Genomic DNA, 7,837 nt, shown 5'->3' on the forward strand with positions numbered 1-7,837 from the left:
AATCAAACCGCAACCTGATTAATTCCACATGTTCCTGTTGGCCAGGTTGGCACAACAAACCTACCTATCACAGGGTCCAAACCTACTTGATGGCACCTAACAACAATAACAACAACAACAACAGAATGCAGTACTCCCTGGTCCTGCACTATCCTCACAGTTGTTCCTTTTCTTGAGCCCCTAGACGCCGTCATGGTGTCAATCCATCTCCTTGATTCATTTCAAATTCACAAAAATATTTGTCTTTCTTTCTGGAAACAGTTCACTTCTTTCTTTTTCTTATTTTTTAGCTTAATTTCATCTTTGGAAAGTCCTCTGTTTCAACCAAGCAAGAACAAAATGTTCCCACAATTCTGCTTCTATCTGTTATATATGTAGCAAACCCTTAGAACAGCATGTATTTGTGATGGGTTATATCTTCAAAAACAATAAAAACAAATTCTATCAACTTTGATCACCTTGAAAACTACATATTTTAATAATCACATCATGATTTTAACTTTTCTTATTTCTTGATTGTATATAAGTAGAATTCAGAAACTTCCTTCAGGATCTGTTTTTGAGAGTCCCAGGAACCTTGAGAGTTCATGTAATAATCTCTCTTGCCTGTAGGCAAGATTATGTTTACGTTACACTCAGGGGGTAGCTATACCACTGTAAAAACCTTTTAAAAAGAACTTTCCCATGTCAGTAAAAGTACATATAACAGAAATGCTAACAAAAGATGTAAAAGATAGTCTGTTAATTTTGTGGGGCTCCTTACTAGTCCTATCCCACCCCCGATTCCTTTGGCTAGAAGTGTTTTATATCTTTTGGCTTTAATTTTTGTTTGGCTTGTTTTCTTTACCATTCACCTGATGAGTCTGACTATTTTTTCCAAGAAAATAGTATTTTCCAGGAAACTAATGATTTAAGAAGAGGAGCAAGCATTTGTGGGCAGTTTGATTACACACGATGAATGCGTGACCTGCCAGTACTTGCACATGGAGTAGATTTATAATTCCAACTGTTCCAAAGTAAAAGCCTGGTATTCCAGCTCAGCCGCTTTCTGTCATTTATCAGTGTCAGAGTGGTTTTTGATTGCCAAGTTGTAGTGCAATGAAATATTTGCATGGACTTTCTAGCCATAGCCTTTGTAACTCCCACCAGATGACTTGAGAGGACCATGTAGATGTGAGACACTTTCAGCTCATCAAAAGGATTGGCTAACTCACTAATAATATAAATAAGGCACATGGCACTCCTGGGGTGGGTGGGATCATGCAAATATGGTATATGGAAACCTAGCAAGGAAATTGGTCAGTTTTGCCATCCCTTTAGGTTTGAAATGAGCCATCTCAGAAGTAGGAGAAGGGAATCTCACTTCCATCATGAGAAAAGACCCAGGAGTGAAGTGTGTCCTTTGGGTTTGTGGTCCCTGTGCTGAATCTGCTTGCCCAAGAGACAGAGAGCTGTAACACCAGAGATGGTACGAGGAGGTGGTAAGCAGTGACAGGGAAGTGGTGGCAGCAGAGGTAAAGGTAGAAGAATTAAGAGACTGGCAGTAGAAAGAACAGGCAGCAGGCTTCCCAGTCTCAGTCCGTGGATGAACCCTGACTGTCTATGGGCAGGAAACGTATCGGTCGATTGCGAGCCTGTGTGCATTTACTTCTGGAGCTCGGCTCACCAAGCCACGGAGCAATAAAGCTGGGCATCTTTGAGAATGAGGCTTGCTGGCAGAGTTGAGTACCTAATGGAAGTTAAAAGAGCTTTATAACACTTGCTCAAGTAGGGCAGAGACCAATGGCTGCAGGGCAGAGAAAAGCCCAGCACTAGAGTGAGGCCTGCCAGTGAGCATGGCTAAGAAGACGCTTCCCTGATCCAAGAACTGTATCCTGTCAAGTTCACAGTAAGACTCAGGACTGTGAATTCTATTGCAACAAATTGAAATCAGCAGAGAAGTACAGAGTGCCATGGGAGAGATAGCGGGTGTCAGAACTGGAAAACCGATTGGAGGGTGAAGGCATCATGTCTGACCTCTTCTGCAAAGGACTGGTGCTTGGGTTGGTGCAGGTAGTGATTGTCCTCTGCTTCCCTGGTGAACTTAGAGGAGGTCACAGTATTTCACACAAGGGAATGGCAGAGTCTCCTGTGGGTCTTCTCTGGAAAGAGAAGCAGTTGGTTTGAGTGCTTTGAAATATAAGTTACTCATACAAATTCTCATGGATTAATTTGTGCCATCAAAAATATGTATCAACTTGGTTGGATCGTGATTCTCAGTGCTTTGACAGTTATTTAATGTGATTTGGCAATTATAAAACTCTCAAAGCAAACTCACTATCATTGCATAGATGTCAGCTCATAAAAACCTTATAGGACATGGTACAATTGCTTCTCTGGGTTTCTGAGAATGTAACTCTTTTGGGGGGTATAGATTTTAATTATATCCATCCAAGAAATAGTCATAGGATGATTGAATAGAAACTGACTATAAGATATTGTATTGCGTATTCTTAAATTAAGCACTGTTTCTTGGGGGAGGTACTGTTTTTCTGCTTGGCTTGTTCATCCAGCTGTTTTCTTATCCAGTTCTTTAGGATTCCGGGTTGGTTCACCATCCGTTCATGGAATTTATCTTTGGCATCTGGAAAGCCCATTTTGTTACCCGCCAGAAGTGCAGCTTGGTTTGAAGTTCCTCGTCATACAATTCTGTCTCTTCCATAAACAGCACTGTGGTTTGAAGGGTGGTTCTGTACTGAGTTCGGGGAGAAAGCTGGAATCCAGAAATATCGACCACAAAAAGCTAGCTTGGGAAAAGGTTAGCAATATGGACAAACCACTAGAAAAGCTGATCAAGGTAAAATACGTGAAAATAAAAACTGACTTATGGAAATCTGGTAACTTGGACTTCACGACAGATGGCACATGCTTGTTCATCACATTCTTTTTGAATCCTCTCAAAATAGCTGGTAGGATATTAGCAGAGGGGACTTTAAAACAGAAGGACAAGGTAGCTTGAAAAGGATTTAGTAGAACAAGTAGCATTGGAACTGAGAATGCAATTTTATTCTTAAACTTCATCCACGGCCAGACCTGACAGGAAGAAAGGGTCTTGGCCCTGTGAAGTGAAGTCCTGGAATGCGCATGAGCAGGCAGGCGAGGGCTCTCGCGTTTGAAACTGGTGACCTGGGGAAAGTCTTTAAGAGATATGTCTAGGATGGACGTGCACCGGGTCAAGGGGCTCAGGGAGCAGAGAAACAGAGCCACAGGATAGAGGAATGGAAGTTCGTAAAGTCTTTCTGAAGGACGGCAATATACTTCGCTAGGTTGCTTATTAGTTTCCCATGAGCCCTGAATAGTTTGTTGCTCAGTTAATAAGTTAAAAATAAGTATAAATCTGAGATACAGTACTGTTGTAAACATTCAGGATGTGGTAAATAAAATTATGTGGTAAATACAAAATAAAATTTATTTTTAAAATTAAAAAAAAATAGTTTTGTTCCATCTGGTTCTCTTTAGACGCTTCAGGAACTTGTGGCCCATCCTTTTGTTCATGTGTGCTCCTTCCATTAAGCCTGGAAGATTAGTAACATGTTTTGCATGAGAAACCTGATTTAGCAAGAAGGATTTTCCAGCATTCCGGGATCCCACTAGGTCTCATCAGCTAGATGTTTTAGATCAAGGTAAATTATTTATTTGGTCTTTTTAATGGAATGAAATGTAAGTAATTTACCACCAAGACCTCCTTCAGCTACCAAATTTTTTTTTCTTTTCTTTATCAAATTCTCCTGTGATTTTACCATTTTCAGCAGTTGCTGAAATGGATACAGGCACAGGATTGTCCGAGTGTTTCTTGGGAGCCTTTCCCTGTACTAATCTGATTGTTAGCTCTTCCTCCGGCCACAAATCGTTTCTCTAGATATTTGTCTCTATGTTGCTTTAACGTAATCTCTTTTTTCCAGCTACCAACCAGACATCACCACTTATCCACCTTCTCTAGCTCCTTAATCAAGGATAACGAATCTACCACTTCCTCAGTTGGTGAAGATTCTTCGTTTATCAACAAAGTTTCCATACAACACGAAACAGCTGTGAGCCATAGCAGTGAGAGGCCAGGAGGCCCTTTGGTAGAAATGGCCTGAGACCGTAATTATTTTTTTAAAACAGTTTTATTGGCATTCATCCACATGTCATAAAGTTCAATAGTTCAATCATATCAAGATGAGTTGTACAATGGTCACCACAGTCAATTTTAGAACATTTTCTTCTTCCTTATATCATTGCTATTTGTGTAATTTTTTTCAATCTTGGCAAAAATATATGTAATAAAACATTCTCCAATTCAACAGTTTCTACATGTATAATTCAGTACCATTCCTGTTTGCAACCATTATTGATATATCTTCCTGTTTACAACCATTATTGATATCAGACTGTAATTCTTTATGGCAGTAGAAAGTCCCATAGAGCTGCTAGTGGTTTTGAACTGCTGATCTTGTGGTCTAGCAACACTAGGTCTCCTTGGCATTATATAATGATGTCATTTTTTTAATTGAGTAATGAGCAAAGGCTGGAAGAGTTTTAAGGAGCTTAATAATAAAAGCCTACATTGCCTTGAAAAGACTGTTGGTAGAATTATGGATATCAAAGGCGAGTGCTGAGGGCTCAGGAGAAAGGGGTGATAGTGAGACACTGTGTCAGAGATCAGACAGAAGCAGAACCAGGAGACCAGCGTGAGATGTACAGAGCGGCCCCATGGAATCAGAAAACGGAGTGTTCTTGGGAAGGAAGTTTTTTGAGTTGCCTCCAGGCACTTTTATTGCAGAATTAGGTTTGCCATCCCACAGAGAAAGAGAACTGAGCATCTTCAGGCTGACTTGTTGGAGAGAGATGCTTCTAAAACACTTAATGAGTAGCGCTGAAGAGCTTCGTAACCAACCTGATCAGACCAGGGCAGAAACTAGACCAACGTCACCTTTAACTGTTGTACCCTTCCCAGTGTGTTCCTGTCTTGAATATTTTGTGCCAACCTCTTCTTACGCACAAGTTATCGTCTACCCTCTAACTTGTGTTTTACTCTTCCTTCTTCTACTCACTGGTATCATCAAGAATATTTCTCTCTGTGAAAAACCCTTTATTGACTTTTTTATAGTGTGGAGTATGATAATATTTGTCCTCTTGGGACTAATTTTACTCACCATAATGCCCTCTAGGTTTATCGATGTTATGAGATATTTTATAGATCCAGTATAATTCTTTAGCACTGCGTAGTATTCTACTGTGTGCATGTACCATAGTTTATTCATTCATTCATTCATTCATGGGCATTAGGTTGTCTCTCTTTCTGCTGCTGTGAACATTGCTGCATTAACATGGAAGTACATAAACTGATTCACGTCATGCACTTATTTCTGCAGAATATATACTTCCTCGTGGGATTTCTGGGTCATAAAATATTTTAATTTGTTGAGAATTTTTTTAATGACTTTTTCTATTTCTTCTTTTGTTATGGGTCTATTAGAATTTTCTACCCCAGACTGCCTTCGTTTAAATAGGTAGAGTGCTCCTGGAAATTTGTCCTTTCCTTTTAGGGTTTCAAAATTGTCGGAGGACAGTTCTTCCTAGCTTTGTATGGTCAACCTCTAGGTTTCACTTATTTCTGTTGTGATAGAACATATTTTACTTCTTCTTTCTGTTATTTGCATCTCCTCATTTTTAACTATTTCAGTGGCTCGTCAGTTTAGTTACTCCTTTCAAAGAATCAACTTCTAGTCTTATCGATTCTTTCTGGTTCATTTATTTCTGCTCAAATCCTATTATTTTCTTTCTTCTTGTGAGTGCATAGTTTTCTATAAAAAACCTGTTCTTTGTTGTAATTGTGAAAGATTTTGGGTTAAGGCATTGATTTTGGTACTTTCTTATTTTTTGATGTGTGTATTCTTTTTTGCTATAAATTGTCCTCTGAATACTGCTTTTCTGTGTCCTAAAGTTTTTAGTATATTGTTTTTATGTTTGTTTTAATAAAATAATTAATTAAAAAAAATTACTGTGTCACCCAGTAGTTTTAAAGCAGAATGATATTCAGTTTTCATGTATTCCATTTTTTACCTTGATCTTGTTGAAATCTAACTTTATATCATTGAGAACTGAGAAAATGATTTGTAGCATTTTAATGTTTTTAAATGCATTGCGGCTTTATTTTTCAACTCACTATACACTTAAAGTTTTTTTAACAGTTTTATTCATATAGAATTCATATATCATTTAATTCAATGATTCTGCCACAACCCATATTTCAATGCGATGGAATTGGAATATGCACACTAACTAGACTAGTCACATCTCTGGTCCATGACCAGAGTGGATTCACCCGATGCTTCATCCATGGGTATTTCCATTCATTTTTTTTAAAAACTGAAACAACTTTTAAGTGTCAGAAGGGAGATCAATTGATAAGGTATTACATTTTAACTGAACTACATCTGCCATAATTGACTTTACAATGCTCTCTGTCCTGTAAAGAGGCTATTCACATCTCCTGACCATGGTCAGAGGTGATTAACTCAAAATTAAAACCATATGTGCTCCATGAATATGAATTTTGGGCTTCCACTGTCATCCATAGCTTTCTGCAAACTAGGCGTTCACAATTTAAGCTTTTATATTATTCCATCCTTTGAGTTTTTATTATTTATCATCTTTGTATCACACACGCTGATATGCTTCTTCCATCTGGACTTAGTTGATACCTCACTTAGACAACTGCTTGTTTGAAGATAAACCTTTAAGACCCCAGACGCTAGTCTTTTTGATAGCCAGGCACTGTCTACTTTCTTCACCACACTTTGCTGTAATACTCACATCTACAATCATCTTCTCATAAGGGTGAGCATCCAGTAGGGCCATGTCAGAAAAATTAATTGTTCTTACATTGGGGCTAGAATTAAGTGGGATCTCCAAATCTATTCACATATCTATGGTCTACATACATCTGTGGTTCACTGTGGTTCATGCCCCTGGGGCATATGTTTATTTTGTTGACTGTCATTAATTTATCCATTGCTATAGAATACTTTTCATATAACTTTAACCTCATGCTTTATTTTTTTATTCATAAATATCTGTCACATTTTCTGTTTGGCTGATGATAACATCCTATCTATTTTGTAACCTTTTCAGTACTGGGCCAATAGCTAATAGATCACTGATAAGCTGTTGATATATTTAGTTGCAGTTGGGTTGGTTCCAGCGCATGATGACCAGATGAATCACAGAACAATATGTTGCCCAGTCTCATGCAATTTCATGATCGCTGATATTTCGGAGTTTATTCTTGCAGCCATTGCCTCAGTTCATTTTACTCTTGCTGGTCTTCTACTTTACCAAGCATCTTTCCTCAGTGATAGGTCTTTCCTTATGATCTGTCCAAAGTATATGCATCAATGTCTCAGACAACATTCTTTAGTCCATAGGGTTTTCATTGGCTAAATTTGGGGAGTAAATTGCTATGCCTTTCTTCCTATTCTACCTTATTCTAGAAGTATCACTAAAGGTTGTATACCATATACTATAGCAGGTGACCCTGCTAATATTAGAAATGCTCATGTCATTGCTTCCAATGTCACAGAAACATGTATGCAATAACAATAACTTATAGATAGGTGGTAGATCTAATAGATGAAACTGAATTTATTAAATAGAGGAATAAAAATGAAAAGAAGATAGTTTAGTTATTCTTAAGAGAAAAACTCAACACATGAAAGTTGTGCATTCTATAATATTTGGTTGGGTGTTGTTTTAGGTAATATACACTTCAGCTTTGAGGAATAAGTGAACCTATCCCAATCATGGTACGTTT

General features: G+C 38.1%; 1 pseudogene; it reads right to left on the reverse strand.

The window, feature by feature from the left end:
• Nucleotides 1-505: 505 nt before the first annotated feature.
• Nucleotides 506-6,885, reverse strand: LOC115869550 (annotated as a pseudogene).
• Between the last annotated feature and the right edge of the window lie 952 nt (nt 6,886-7,837).

Source organism: Echinops telfairi, unplaced genomic scaffold (genome assembly GCF_000313985.2).
Source record: "Echinops telfairi isolate 266 unplaced genomic scaffold, ASM31398v2 ScPeMD7_31;HRSCAF=116, whole genome shotgun sequence".
Taxonomy (NCBI): Eukaryota; Metazoa; Chordata; class Mammalia; order Afrosoricida; family Tenrecidae; genus Echinops; species Echinops telfairi.